The 16,912-nt window shown below is 33.8% G+C and overlaps 1 protein-coding gene across 1 annotated transcript in view; it reads left to right on the plus strand.

Annotated features, from left to right (window-relative positions):
• Ccdc178 (coiled-coil domain containing 178) overlaps positions 1-16,912 on the plus strand; it is a 395,200-nt gene that overhangs the window by 359,559 nt on the left and 18,729 nt on the right. The window lies entirely within an intron of this gene.

A 16,912-nucleotide genomic window follows, 5' to 3' on the forward strand; every position in this document is an offset into this window, starting at 1 on the left:
GGTTCTACAAGCATGTGACATTTTGCCATCTTTGTTTCTGTAAAAATACTTAGTGAATCAACTGCCTTTAAGACGGAAATAGTTTAGAAATCCCTGTGAAGACTATTACTGCAATATTTCTTAAAGTATTTCAAATGAATGTTTTGCCACTTCAAATGTTGAAAGATCTGTCAAACATGACCTCACAAAGGAAAATATCACAACTTTGTCTTATAAAAAAATAGAATACCTATTCTATGATAAACAAAAGTAATATCACATGCTCTTTAAAAACCATTTTTGATAACTTACAATATAAGCAATGAATGCCAAACTCCAAACCAAATCATTTTTTTTTTTTAACATTTTCATTACACATGCACGTTATGGTGCTTTTACTACAAATAAGGAAAAGTGCTTTGCAAAACATTTCTGAAGCTACTAAGCTATTTCAAATTTCATTTTCACTGATGTCTATTTTCTTCTGATGATGGCACAAAGCATGTGTGCTCTGTATATGGGCTCCATTGATGATGGATTATAACAAAAAGTTTTAAAAATAGAAAATTAAAAGAAAGCTTTTAAAAGGGAGTGATTAACACATGTAGGTAAACGAAAATTTATTTACAAACTTGAGTATAAACTACAATTTCATTAGTTTAGAAGTCAGGAGCATTTTGTTTTCCTTATAAAGTCTGTTAACATATAATGCATTAATAATTATGTGGTGGCTATGGCCTGTGATTTCCTTTAAATATTCACAGGTTATCTGCACATTCTGATTAGTCTAAGAAAAAGTTCCATACTTCTGCCCAAATATAAATGCTCTTAAAAATCTTACAAATAATCAATTTTCACTGTGAATTATGATGTATTTTTTTTTAAATACTGAAAATGACATTGGAATATCCATGAGTTTTTAATCCATAACCTTCAACAATATTTATTCTAATTTTCATTAGAAATTCACCAACATATTCTTTACCCAATTTGGTTTTAAATTGCTTATTTTTATGGCTATTACATACAATGGAAATGAAGGGACAGACGAGGCTAGGTGGGAACATCTACCTGTCATCTAAAGACACAGCAGCCAGCTTGGATTTTGTTTAGGAAACTTGAGGAGCAAGGAGTTAGTGTCTTCTTTTCTTATCTGCAAGAAATACCATTAATTTAGTCTTTAATAAAAATCTAAAAAGCAAGTCTCAGGATCATGCTACAAAACTGTGCAGAGATGTGCAATCCTCTCCGTGGGAGTGGGGATGGAGTCTAAAACATTTCAGCGTGGTGCACACTGACCTAGACGCCCCAGCTGCTGCTAGCCTTCCCAGCCCCAATCTCCCTCCACATTAAGTCCTTCAGTCTCTTTCTGCCACTGCAAACTTCTCACTCATCAGGACACTTGCTGTTTAAGCCTTTCTTTCTCTCCTATGAGCAAGCTCTTCTTTCCGTAGTACTCTTCTTTGTCTGATTTGTTAAAGAACGCCTGACTTAATTCAATCACCTGGTCTGCAAAGTGTTCCTGAGTCCTTCCCCCACCTGCCATTGCCACATGAATCAATTTCTGTCTCCTTGGACCTCCTGCTGCACATTGGACATATCACTATATTAGAAATGTGTTTCCATCTGCTAACTTGCCTTGCTTGTGGACAGTGCTTCTTTCTAGAAGTTACTAAGCTCTTTCAGGGCCTTACTCCACGAGTGATACCCATTCAGTTCTCCCTCAGTTGTTTTTAGGGTGGAGAGAAGCTAGGTAACTAAAGGAATTTGATAGAACCACGTGCCTACCTTTGTTTGGGTTTATATCCCATATTTTTTTAAAGGAAAACCTGTGATGTAATATGTTTGTGGAGTGAGTCTGTGGGTAGCAGTATATACAGTTGATTCAATATGGCTAAACATCGCTTAACAGACCAAATGCTGTTGTTCTCCATTTTCATGATTTACCCTCAGGATTCCTTTAAGTGTCAATTTAGAGGAGGATAAATGATGCTTTATATCTTGAAATTGTATTCAAGTGATACCATAAGATATTAATGAAGTATTGGATAAGAAAATTATTTTATGAACCTTTTGAAAAATTAATTGTGTATAACTGATATTGAGCTAAATCAATTCAAAATAAATTTTACACAGTTAAAAAAAATTCTTCATCCTTGCACACTTGGAGCAATTCCTTTCAGGACCACTAAAAGGCAGTGATATAGATCTGCAGTTGGCAGAAAACCAGGTGGACCAGATAAGCTTTTGAATGACATGATCAAGCAGAAACCCATAAGATGAATGGTAACTGGAATAAAGAATTGGCACATTTTACTTCAAAGCTTTTTCTATGAAAAAGATTTAGGGATTTTAGTTGACCCCAATTTTAATATGAACCAAAGCAAACTACTACCACCTGGGAACCAAAAGCATGTACTAGCACTAGCAATCATATAAGACTCTTTCACTCTGACAGTGTTTGGCATATTTAGTGTGATTATTAATCAATTTTTCTATCATTTCCTGTTTTATTTTCAATATGGTTAACCTGTTGTGTTTAATGCTTTTATGGCATCTTATTTAGAAAAAAAGGCCAAGAACCAATGAGTTGTTCAAATGAGAGATTATGATATAACTCCAGGGCCTTAGTGTGATCTAGTCTCAGTAAGCAAACATCTTTTTGTCTGGACTTTTTCTTAAAGTGAGTATGTCTGCAGGATTTTATATAGTTTGGAAAGCATAGTTTTAGGACCATATTGACACTCTAGAGAGCAGCACTATAAGAAGATCAAGGAGAGGGAGAAATACAGAAAATTTGAATACTTAACCATAAAAGGAAAAGGCTTTGAAAAGTCAAATATCTGAAGGGCTATAAGTGAAGGTTTGTATATACTTTATTGAGCTCTAGAAACCAACATTGGGACCAAAGAATGGAAGAGGTTAAAAGATGGATTTGGGCCAAACAAGAATAAATTTGCTTTTGAGTATTGCTGTCCAAATGTGCACTACTGATGCTCAACCAGAAGGCAGATGAACACAGACCAGATGTGTTAGGAACTACACTGGTTGAGGGGAAGCTAGTAGGCTGAGTCAGAGGCACATGCTTAGGGCTACACTTCTCCTAGGCTGTCACCTTGACCTCTATGCACACATATTGGTGTGCCATGCCTCTCTCCCCAGTGGTACGTAAGCCTTCTCAACTAATATTCATATCTTATTTGTTCATCTTTGTCTCCCTGGAACCAACTACATTTCTGGAAATGTGATGAGTACAAAAATTTTGTTGAGTTAATGAATTGATTATTAAGATAAATATGATAAGCTCAAAGGTTCTTTCCAGCTCTAGCTGCCTGCAATTTTGCATGTTAGTAAACAAAAACATTTGCTAGTTGTTTTGCTGGGAATTTTAATGGCACAGAAGTGATATTTTCATTCATTTAACATACGCACGTGTGCACGCGAATACACACACACACACACACACACACACACACATACACACCACAAAATGCACATATAAATAAATACATAAGGCCCACCTAAGTTCCTGTATCTGGAAGGGAAATGAAAGGAAGCCAGAAAAAAACACAGAACAAAAATCCCAAATCATTTAGCAATATTATATAAAAGAAAATCTGAATCTTTGTAAAATCTACAGAACTTATTTTAAAACATGCATTTTGAACTTTTGAAACATATACATTTAGAGATACTATGTTTGAGGAATAATATTGCTAAATCTTACTGTTAAATTGTAGATAATAATAAATGTAGTTGCAATAATTTAAAATATCTGTTAGAGGTCTGGAAATAAGATTTGTCATTCCAAAACCACAAGAAGGAAAATAAAAGTACCATAAAAATTGAACAATTCAAACTGCAGGACAGAAAAAGGAAGGGCATTGAAATATACAAAGAGCAAATGCATTAGTGATTATAATTACTGTAAATAGTTTTCTTACACAGTTGAAAGCTGTAGATTTACAGATTAGTCATAAAAATAAAAGTCATGTTATTTAGAAGAGATGTACCTCAGGCAAATAGAAATTTAATAAAAAGCATGAAAAAAAGGTCTAATCTAAAAGAAGAGAAACTTTGAGGAAAAAAATGATTAGACACTCAGATTTTAGTATTTATATTGATAAAAATAAAATCTGTATGATCTATCAATCATGAACTTAATGCCCATGACAGCATAGCTTCAGAATATATGAAGTAAGATCTGGTTTAAACCCAAGAAAAATTTCCAATCACAATGGGAAATATTAGCATATATTCTTTAATTTTTTTAAAGTAGAAGAAAAAAGAACATCACTTGATATAATCTCAAAGAGATCCAACTGTAGAAAATATATATAACTATATAAAGACAGATTAAAAGAAAAGGCTATGTTTTGTTCAAGATATACTGAGAAACAATTGCTAACAAGAGCAACAGTGTATTCCTTCTAATAAAAATGACAAAACAGTTTAGAAAATATAATCCTTAACCTCATAAAATGATCTTGATAACTTGATAAATGAGGCACAGAGATACTGCTTAAGAAAAGGGCAAGACTATCATTATTTTCTGATACTATTGTGTTTCTGTTATCTAAGAAAATAAACTGAAAAAAGCAATAGAACTAATGAGACAGTTATTTAACATGACAACCTGAAATATAAAGCTCCTAAGAATAAACAACAAAGAGATGGTACAGTCCTTTCAGGGAGAGCTATTAAAAACTACTGAAAAGACACAAGCAAGATCTAGCTAAAATTAAATATACATCATTTCCATAAATGAGAAGATTATATTTGGAGGATACTAAGTACAATCATACTCAAAACCCAATGAAGATTTTTCACTGAAGCTCAAGAAAGGATTATAAATGTATCCACGGATAAAAATTCAAAAGAATACCTCTGACTTTTTTTTTTTTTCTTAAGAAGAAAAGAGTTGTTGAGTTGGAGTTAGGGACTTAAGCTCCTGTAGAGCAAAGCATAGCCAAAAGCGAATAATCCATAAAATTTAAACAATGTAGAGATTCAGGAATGGATAAAAAGAACAAAGTACTTGAATGTTTTCTTTAGAGTCACATAGTGAATATTTACAGTTTTGCAATTCAGAAAGTCTGAGCTGAAATGACAACTCTTCCTTGTAGTAGGAGAAGAGCCATGGACTATACTACATGAATGGATGTCCTGGGTCCCAGTAAAACTTTATTCATAAAACCAGCAGCAGGCCTGAAGCTGATCACCAGGATAGAGAATCCAAGAAAATCCCACAAATATTTGGAATCTAGAATATAGCAAGAGTGGGATTTAAAATTGTATATTCTGAGGGTGGATTATTTATTTGTCAGCTGAGAGCTAATCTACTTTTATGTAATAGATTAATAATGCTTACTTGATAATCTATATAATCTATTATGCATATTTATAATGATCTACTTTGTGTATTTTATAGATACAGAGGAAGAATTTGCACATCCATGATTTTTAAAAAATATACAGTATTATGTAGCTTTGAGTTAGAATTAGGAAATCCTTATTGAAAGGATTTAACAAATTTAACTACATAAATTTGACTACATAAAAATAAAATTTTATTAAATTTGTTTTAAATTTGACTATATAAAAATAAAAACTTCTCAATGAAATAAAAAATCAAGAATCAATAAATGGAATGAATTCAAACTAAAAAGCTTCTTCTCAGCAAAGGAAACAATCAATAACATGAAGAGAGAGCCTATAGAATGGGAGAAAATCTTTCCCACCTGTATCTTAATTTGAGCATTCATCTCCAGGATATATAAAAAACTCAAAAAACTCAACACCAAAATCAAATAACCCAATCAATAAATGGACTAAGGAACTTAACAAATACTTCACAGAAGAAATGCAATCAATCAACAAATATACAAAAAATGTTCAACATTTCTTGCAATTAGAGTGCAAATCAAAACTACTCTACTATTTCATCTCACTCCAGTCAGAATGGCAATTATCAAGAATACAAGCAACAATAAATGTTGGCAAGGATGTGGGGAAAAGGTACACCTTACATTGGTGGTAGGACTTCAAATTGGCATAGCCATTCTGGAAAGCAGTGTGGAGATTCCTCAGAAAACTTGAAATGGGACCACTATTTGACCCAGCTGTCCCACTCCTTGGTTTATTAAAAAAGGACTTCAAATCAGCATACTACAGTGATGCAGCCACATCAACATTAATGGCAGCTCAATTCACAATAAGTAAACTATGGAACCAAGCTAAATGCCCTTTCTCAGATGAATGGATAAAGAAAATGTAGTATATGTACACAATTGAGTATTACTCAGGCTTAAAGAAGAATGAAATTATGGCATTTGCAGGTAAATGGATGGAGCTGGAGAATAGCATGCTAAGTGAAATAAGCCAACCCCAAAACACCAAAGCCCAAATGTTTTCTCTGATATGCAGATGCTAATTCACAATAAGGAGTTGGGGGGGGGCGGTTAGGGAAGAATAGAGGTTCTTTGGATTAGACAGAGAAGAATGAAAGGAAGGAAGAGGGTATGGGGGTAGGAAGCATAGTAGTATGAATTGGTCATTATCATCCTATGTGCATATATGACTACATGACCAGTGTGATTCTACATCATGTACAACCAGAAGAATGAGAAGTTATACTCCATTTATGTATGATGTGTCAAAACCATTCTACTGTCATGTATAACTAATTAGAACAAATTTTTAAAAAAATTTTAAATCCCTTAAGGAACCTAGGGAGGAAAATTGCAGTATTTATAATATAATACAAGTTAATATAAAAATAACCTAAGCAATCTTCAAATCAATATGAAAGAATACAACCCAAAAGGAAAACAGAACTATTTCAGAAGACACTGTTCAAGGACATGAAAAAAATGTTCCATATCTGAAGTACTAAAGGAAAAAAAAATATTAACAGTAAGTTAAAAATGATTTATTTTCAACCATTGTGCTAACACATTTTTAAAGATATTAATTAGTGTCTATAAAGTAGTGTAAGCTGTCATATTATGTCTAGGACTATGTTGTTCTATTACCAAAATTTAAAATCTTGCCTTCTTCAATAGAATAATCACATTTTATACTCGAGAAATATTCCCCGTTTTGTATAAAAAGGTCTAGTCTAAGGTTTTCCATAGTAGTATTACTTGTGGTGGTGAAAAATTGGGCATAAGATGAATGTCCAATATAAGAAGAGATAAATAAGCAGAAGTATGTCTAAAATATGCAAACTAAGCTGAAATTTTGAAGGATGGGGAGGAACTTTGTGCAGATAAGAAATTACTTCTAAGAAATATTAAGATGAAGACAACTTACCGAAAAACATCCTAGGCAAATCATTTTAATTATAAAAACTAAATGTATAATGTATTTGGTATTTTAATATTCTATATTTTGGTAGAATTCACATTTTTTTCTATGGCCATACATGTTTAAACTCACAGAAATAGGTGTAAAAGGGCGTACACCATTGATATCAGTGGCTGACTTTGACAAAGGAAGGTAGGATTTGTGGTCTGTGTGGCTCAAGAGGTTGGTGAGAAAAGAATTTCACTAATGTTTGTTCATGTATTGATATATTTTATTTTGTTTTACAATTTACCTATTAAGCAAATAATTATTGGAAACTTACCATGTACCCAGTCACTGTTCTGGGTACTGGGGGTACAGTAATAAATAAAACAGACAAAAGTTCTTATCCTTATGGAACTTAATCCCAGTGGGAGAAGCAAGGCAGTACCGAAACAAGTTAAAGATACAGTAGTGCTGTCTGCAAAGGATAAAAAATAAAATAGAGGATGAGCATATGAAATGACAGAATAGGTACAAATTTGCATTTAAAATAATTTTGCGTTATAAATTGTGTAGTTAAATATTTCAAAGAGTGAACCTTTAAAACTCCCTCATTTCTGCGTTGAACTGAGAATACAGAATTACCTTCCCTGAAGAGCACAATTTGAGTTTTGATGTGCATGGTCAGTGAGTTGGTTGGCTTATTGCAATTTCTTGCCCAAATTTGTGACTGTCACTAGTTATAAAAGCATTTATATGTTCTAATATTTTCACCATCAAGAATTTGCAACACAAGAGCTAGGGTATAGCTCAGTGGTAGAGCACCCATCTAGCTTGTACAAGCTCCTGTGTTCGATCTTCAGCCACACACATGCACACACAAACACAAACACACACACACACACACACACACACACACACATACAGAACTTGTTGTAACTTTATGTTGGACATTATTTCAAACTTTCGGGAATTCAAGAAACTACATATAGGGACACAACACCTCTAGCCATATAACATAATGAAATAAATGCTTGGTTGATTTCAATTTTTCTGATTCCTGCCTCAGCTTTTAAGGTATGCATAAGCACATAAACAAAAAGAAAAATTAAATATTCTTGGTTAAAACATTCAAATAAACGAGCCACATTTTACCAAATATCTTTCTTTTGAGATGTAAAATCAGCATTCCACTCTCATCCAAAGCTGACTATTACAGCTAAGAAATAAATATCTGTTGCCAAGAGTCATTTCAGTGTCAGAATATGGTGTCTGAAAGGGAAAAGAGCTCATTTCTTCTCTAGCCCTACCTTTAGGACTTATTATCTCATTATCCTTCTATGGTGAAATTATGCCTCTAGAATTTCATTTTGATTGATATGTGGGGAAAATGTAAAATATGTAATTTCATAACATATTGAAGCACTGAATTCACACCATACTTATTGAATACCAATATAATACATACAATACATATCATAGCCTTGGACCTTAAGCAATTTACAACTAAGGTGAAGAATACCAATTAATTTTAAGACATATTTCTTGGGTATCTACTGTGGGAAAGGTATTTTACTGCACACCAGAAGTCCAAAAGTGGAAGATATAATCTCTGTCTACAAAAAGTGAAAAATCTCACAGAGGAAGAGGTCACAATATATTATGTAAACAGAAATGAGGGCAAGAAGGACAGTTAGTTTAATCTGAGAATGGAAGGAGATTCCTAAACTCTGTTTTGAAGGTTCAGGGAAACATCAACAAAAGGTGGATTGGGGAGACAGCACATTGTACAGGGGAAACAAAAAGCAATTTGGTATTAGTAGAGCATAAAAAGCAAGACAGGGAGTATCAGAGATGAAAGGAAGAGGCAGATTAAAACAATATTAGGAGTTAATTAGTTACATGGTTAAATGTTACCAGGAACAAAGAACAAACTTTATGATTGGCCAAAATGCAAGCAGAGAGCATTCCTTAGGCCTGATTTCAAGGAAACACCTTTGTCAAAGAATGAGAGTGAAAGGCATCCAGCAATGAGTGCCTGAATATAAATGGAGAAAGAGGAGGGGTTTGTGGGGGTTGTAGAGGTGGGTGCAGCTTAAAGCAGAGCAAGCGTGGAGACCTAGCAAACAGACTCCAGGGATATGGAAGAGATATTCATTTTGTTGTTTCTTTTTAACAAAGCATCTATCCAGTCCCTACTGTGTGCCAGTGTTCTCGGTGCTTTACAAATACTAGTCAGTGTAATTTTCAAGGAACCCTGTGAGTTGCTGTCAAAGTATCCCATTTCATGGAAAAGGACACTGGAGCACAGGGAGTAGTAGGTTTTGCCCAGGGTTCCATAGCTTAGATCCAGGCAGTTTGGCTGCAGGGTACCTGCCCTTAACCTCTTTGCCAAAGCAATTCTGTGTTACTGAGATTAGATGATGTCAGAGGAAGGCAGTAAAAAAATCAGAGCCAAGTCAAGTCTTTAACAAAGCCACAAATATTAGCCAGGAGTGCACAAAATGTTCAATAAATAATTTTTGACCATCCAGTTACCAAAACAAGTGCTAAAATATTAGCATGTGCTTCTTAGATATTTCTTTTCACAGTATTTGTATGAAGGAAGTTACCCTCTACCCATGGGGGAAGTACACTTAAACCATAAAAAGTATAATATGGCAATTTTGGAGAAACATATGAACAACTGGGTCAATTATTTCAAAGAACCTCCCTAAAGATGCACCTCCTGTGTGTGTGTGTGTGTATATATATATATATACACACACATATATAACACTCAGTTAAATTATAGTCAACTCCTGTAAACCAAAGATAAAGCAACAGTCTTAAAAGCAGCCAGAAAATTAACATCTCATCAAGAACAATGAAGAACAGAAGACATAGCAGAATACCTCTAGACTGGTGAAAGAAAAACAAAAACAATCAAACCAAAATCTCCTGATCAGCAAAAATATCTTTCAAAAATTAGGGCAGATAGCACTAGAAGGAAATTTGAGGGGAAAACATCAGGTATGACAGATATGTAGGCAAAATTAAATGATTTTTATTGTCTTATATTTACTGAAAAGAATTAAATCTAAGTACGAAATTATATTGTTATAGGTAGTGTTTATAACATATATGCATGTAAAATAAATGAGAACCATAATATAAAAGATGAGAGGATAAGTAGAGTTATTCTGTTACATGTTTATTTAATATGAAATGTTTTGATATTGACCCTAAGGAAACCAATGGAAGAAGGCATATTGTAAATCCCAACAGTACATATCGAAGGAGACACAGCAAAAAGCCAATATAAAAACTAACAAAGAATACTAAAAAACTATGTGATTAGCCTAAAAAGAAGCAGAAAAGGAAAAACAGAAATAAACCAAAAACATTGGAACAAATTTATGGAAAATAGAAAATAGATGGCACTAAATGCATCTCGTAAGTTACATTAAATGACTGGACTAAAAATCCCAATTTAAAAAACAGATCTAGTCATATTAGATAACATTCAAGACTCAATTTTATATTATCTTTCATGGTGTATATTAAAAGTAAAGCAACTAATGGGTTGAAAGTAAACAGATAGAAAGGGCATACCATACAACACCAAGCCTACTGCTGTCAGAAGCCTCTATTAATATCAAATAAATGAAACTTCACAACTGGATATGCTATCAGGAATAGAAAGGGTTATTTCATAAAGGGAATCAATTAATAAAGCACTTGTAATGATCCTATACATGCATCTTATAAGAAAGCTTCAAAATATCTAAAGCAATTATTGAGAAAAAATAAAATAGAAATTTAAAAGCACAATTACAGTTTGAGATTTCAATGTTCCTCTCTCAGAAAAGGATAAAACACGAAGACAAAAACCTCAGTAAAAATAAGGACAATTTGATCAACCTCATAAACCAACTTGACCTGCCTAACATTTTGAGAAAAATGCATTCAAAGATGATTGAATTTGCATTATGTCGAAGTACATATGAACATTTCCAAATATAGACTATATATTGAGTCATGAAACAAGTCTTAATTTAACTCATTGGAATAGTAAATAATATATTTTTGACCATGTATAATTTTGAAATTATTAAAAATGAATGATTAAAAGATATTTGAAAAATCCCCCAAATGTTGGGAAATCAAATCACATACTTCTAAAAATTGATTCTAAAGAAAATTTAGGCAACATTTTGAAGAAAATTTTAAAAGTTCATACAAGATTAACAATATCCACAGGTGCCTGTAGGTAACAGTTGTAGCACTACTTCATCTATTTCCTTTCATTTGAAGGTAAATAAAGGAAAACCTTCATTAAAATGTTGCTATCCAAGATAAAAATAGTCATTTCACAGATATATCAATATTAGGTAGCTTCAGGAGGCTAATGAAGCCTTTCTCAATACTAACTTCCATGAGTTAAATTCTCTAACCCCTTGAGTTTGTTAAATAACATGTAAAACCAAAACAAATACCTTATTTCATTTTAAAATAAACTCATTTATTTTTGATTGTTTTATTTTGAAATATCGATTTTATGTGTTCTGTGTTTACTCTTATGTGCTTAAGTTTATGTTTTTTTCCTTAAGCTTAACAACAACCAAAAAAAAATAAAAAATACCTAGCCTTTTTTTTTTTTTTAATCCACTTTAAGTCCGAAGTACATTTTTCAACTGAAGGAGCCATGTCAACGGTGTGGGGGAGATGAGCTTTTCAAAGACAGAATTTTAAGTTTGAAAATTAGTGACTAATGGAGCATATCCAGTAGGTATTTTTCATACAACTTAGCGTCATCATTACATGATGATGCTGCTTTGATGTGAGATTAACCCAGACACATGATTTTTCATTCAAAAGTATCAAGATTGTAAAACAATGAACAATGCCATTACAACAAGTGGTAAACATTAGGATAAAATCTTAAAGGGAAAAATTGTGAAAAGGCGAAATATGAAGGAGGCTTATTCATAAATGGTGCTAAAGCTATTATATTTGAAAGGTAGACAAAATATTAGGAAGATTAAGAAAAGGACTCAATAAAACAATGTGGAAATGGTATGTTACAGAGTTAAGACAAACAAGTCTCGATATTGTGTGATTGATGTAAAGTGCAGGCCAACTAAGAAGTGAAGTTTGATACACTACATATGCTACCTCAATCCACGCAATGGAATAAGTTTCAACTTTGGCTTTTTATTCTTGATACGAATCTGCATGGATTATCATTGAACAGGACCAACGCTTGACTTGAAAAGTCTTCTCATTCCTTTCCCCTATATATCCCTCAGCTGTAAAGTGAATATGTTCTGAAACAATTCTTATGTTCTCTCTGAAATGAACTAGAGTCCAGACAAACATAGGAATAAATTTGTCATACGCTTAACACAGCAGACTTTGATTTCATGAATAGCTGAATAGCTAGTGATGACAACCCTCTCAGGTAAAAGAGAGGCTTATCCGTTTGTGTGCTTTGATAACCAGCTGCAGAGAGTAGAGGCATTTGTCCAAAGATGACCAGCAAGTAATGACTCTTTGAATTAATGCTTGTTCCATGTGATTTCTACCCCAAATCCCTCCTCATTAAAAATTGACCTGTTTAAGTCACTGTACTCTCAATCAACTAGAATAGGGCAGACAGTGAACTCACAACAAAGATCTCAGTTTGGGATAGTCAAGTCATGAATAAACAATAAAGGCCCCTGCACTAATATTATGGGATGTATTGACCTCTTTGTTCCTTAACTGAACATGAACCTGTTTCAAATTTTGCCACCAGGCCCTGAGTTTGAGAAATATCTATCGTTCTGTAGTACATACTTCATTCTGAATAACTCACTGAAGATAATTTCCTCACCAAAGCCAATCTGCATCAGATAAGTCCCTCTGTAATTGTAGTCACCTGAATTAATTATGATACTTCAACACAGCTCCAGTCAATGTGTTGATAGACATATCAAAGGGTATAAATACATCTATTGGAATGCTAACCATGGTTGCAAAGCAGATTATCTTATTTAAAGACACTGGTTTTAAAATTTAGACATTTAATTTAATTATCTTTTCCCAGAAGTATATAAGGAAATCAGAAACCTAGTGTGAATAACATTATCTTCACAGAAATGAAAACTTGCAAGAGCATTTTTTTTGCCACAAACTCAATAATTTTAGTATAATCACTAACTATGTTTTTGTTTTACAGAACCAGTATGATTTGGAAAAAGAATAAAATTGCTTTTAAAGTACAAAAATAATTATGAACCACTTGAAACGTAATGTCTGTGTTTTATTTCTCATCAGAATTCATTAGTGTGTAACATCAATAATTTAGCCCATCATTTGCCAACACTGACTTGGCTCAGTAGTTCAATCATGTAACCCTGTAAACTCACTTTCCATTAAAATGAATGTTGCTGACAAAGGATAACTAAAGAGATACTTCATTTATTAACTAAAGAGGTACTTCATTTATCAACATTTTTAAATTAGGAGTTTGGGGCCACAGAAGCTTAGCTGGATGATTTATTTGAAGGATCTTTATATTAGACCTAAAGACTTGTTCCAAATCATACGATGCTTCTCCCACAAAGATAATCGCGTTTCATTTGTGTAACATGTGACTTGGGGCTCTCTCTTTGGAGGCAGACATAGCCACCTGCAGGGAATCAAATGACCTACCCGAATGAAAACTTGACTGCTTACTGTAAAATTAAGAAATGTGCTGCACTCTCCTCTTTTGGATTTACTTTTTTTTTTTCTGTTGGGCATATTTCCTACAAAACCTACAATGTGACATCCAATATGCTAACATCCTGACATTAAAATTGATTTGAAGTACTAAGAGAAAAAGACTAAAATTAATTAGTGATGAGAGTAAGCCACCCCAGCATTTACAAATCATACCTTAGTACCATCATCCTCAGTTACCATGGAGGATGGTTCCAAGACACCTCCCCACAGCATACCAAAATTCACAATGCTCAAGTTCTTTGTCTAAAACAGTGTAGGCATTTGCATATAATCTATGCACATCCTCTCATTTACTTTAAATCATCTCTAGATTTCTTGTAATATCTAGCACAATATAAATGCTATGTGAAGAGTTGTTGTACTGCATCGTTTAGGAAATAATAACCAGGAAAAAAAAAGTCTGCACATGTTCAGTAGAGACGGCGATTTTTTTTCTCCAATATTTTTGATTCACGGTTGGTTGAATCCACGAATGTGGAACCTCTGGATAAAGAAGGATGACTGTACATTCAAATTCCTCATTGCTTACTCCTGACCTACACGTTCCCAGATTCAAATGCCTACAGATGTTACTCACACTGTTTTGAACAAGATAGTTTGATTTTTACAGAGTTGATCCCACACCCTGCTACGTTGACATCACACCATTTTGGATGCAAAAAAAAAAAAAAAAAAGCAAACAAGCAGATAAACAAAATCATCTGCTGTGCAGAGAGCAAAGCATGGAATAAAATGCTTATATATGTCGAGGGTTTCATCTCATCAGCCTTTAAACGTGCATCCTCGCAAATACTGCAGCACCACACGATCAGATCCTTTCTTGCTTTTTTCATAATAAATTAAATGCATGTTTCTTATTAAAAACTGTTTTGTACAATGAGGAGGATCTCGGCATTTAGCCTCAGAGTTGCCAGCTGGCATCTTTCCCTGTTTTGGATCAAAAAGTTCTCAGCCAACTGATTCATTCAAAAGTCAAAATCCAGGGCTGAGGTTGGATTATAAAATGTTATCTTCACTGGATCAAAACTACTTTCTTTTTTCTCATCTCTTCTCATACCCATGCTATCTTTCTTATGCCTTGTAAAAGTTCAGTTAGGGGAAAAAAAAAACTCAAACATTTTGAATAAGAAATTATTCACTGCACATGCCTTTTTAGTGTGTTCTATGGGCTATTTTGTGAAGAAAGAGAAAATTTTACTTTATTAATACAAATAGCCTCTGGGGACAGGTGGTAAGTTCCTGCGATGTTCGTCGGCTCCATTTCTGCAGCACCACTTTATATTTTCCATTTGTGTGTATTTTAATTTGGGCTGTCACAATTGACCCTTGGAAGGAAGATTTTGTTAAGCCCATTTTATAGTTTAATTAACTTCAAGGACAAATATGAACTAGTCCCTAATGGCATGGCTCACATGTGGGAGAGACAGGTTTAAATCACATGTTTTCTGATTCCCAATCCACATCGTGCCAGTTGAACAGGCCACTGCTGTGGGGCTTGGGGGTTAAAGGTGGGAAAAGTGTGGATTTATTTTGGAAGACCATGAAAGACAGACAAATCAATACTGGATGCAGCTAATAGTGAACAGTCATTTTAAGAGTTATAGCATAAAAGTGACGTCTTAAAGAGAAACTTATCTAAGCCAAATTCTCAGTGAAAATATTTTGGAAATGGAGTTGACAATTTACTCTAAAAATGTAGGTACACATAAGATTGTGCTTTAGAAGAGCCACAGAGGAAATGAAGAAGGGAAAAATAATGGACATCCCACAGGCACAATTGTACAGACCTATTAGCATAAAGGATTCATTAGATGAGCAACAATTACAACAAAATGACCCAAAGCTCTGTAGCCAAGGATAATCATAGGAATGAGAAAAATTGGTAGGGTCCAATGTGAAGGATCCCTTTTATGTCATACAGAGCTTAAGGATGAAGCAGAGTTATATATGAAGATGAGCAACTAAAATGCTGATTGACACTCAGGTGACTCAGAAAGACTGTTGTAACAAGTTTTATGAACAAACATTAAAACAATAAAATGGATGAACTTTGAGGAAGTTAATAAATAAAGAGAAAATCAGAGGAAAAGGAGCAAGTACTTTGCAAATCCCTGGGTTCAACTGGAGGGAAGCATGACATCCCCCCAAAAAGAAAGTATAGGAGATCAAGAGTTAGAGCGGGAATGGAGTTTAGCTATGTAACCAAAGTCACAGGAGGAAGGGTTTATGATGACTATCATCAGCATCTGCAATTGCAGCTGAGAGCTTGTGTATGGTCTTAATCCCTTCAAGCTGCTATAACAAAATACCATTGGCTGGCTGTCTTATAAACAACAAACATTTATTTTGCCTCACTTAGAGGCTGTGAAATGCAGGACAAGCAGCAAGCAGATCAAGGATGTGTTGAGGGCACCTTTTTATTGAATCATCTTGTGGTACAAAGTGCCAGGGAGATTTCCAGGACCACTTTTATAAGGTCACCTCCCAAAGGCCTCAACTCTTAAATACCACCGCACTGAGAATTAGGATATCATCCTAAAACTTTTGGTGGGGACACAAACACTCAGACCATGGCATATGGCTCTGAGATATGTTTCTGTTATTGAGCACATAATTAATCTGAAATGAAGACATCCTGTTCTATTCAGGCCATTTCAGATTTCACCTGGAATTTTAACTTGAAACTTTAGCCTGGAATGTGAGCATCTTACTCTCCAATGTATGGTTATTTTTTTTAAGACCTCCCATGACCACTTAATGTAGAGCAAAGATTTTAGTTAATATTATTGGTAAAGAAGGAACAAATGATTTTTCTACAGTAAACCCAAAGTTTTAGGATTGTATTTTGTTTCTTGTTAACCTGTTGTGAAAAATTCCACAGTTGTGGCATCCG

The sequence above is a fragment of the Ictidomys tridecemlineatus genome, chromosome 13, assembly GCF_052094955.1.
Source record: "Ictidomys tridecemlineatus isolate mIctTri1 chromosome 13, mIctTri1.hap1, whole genome shotgun sequence".
Lineage (NCBI taxonomy): Eukaryota > Metazoa > Chordata > Mammalia > Rodentia > Sciuridae > Ictidomys > Ictidomys tridecemlineatus.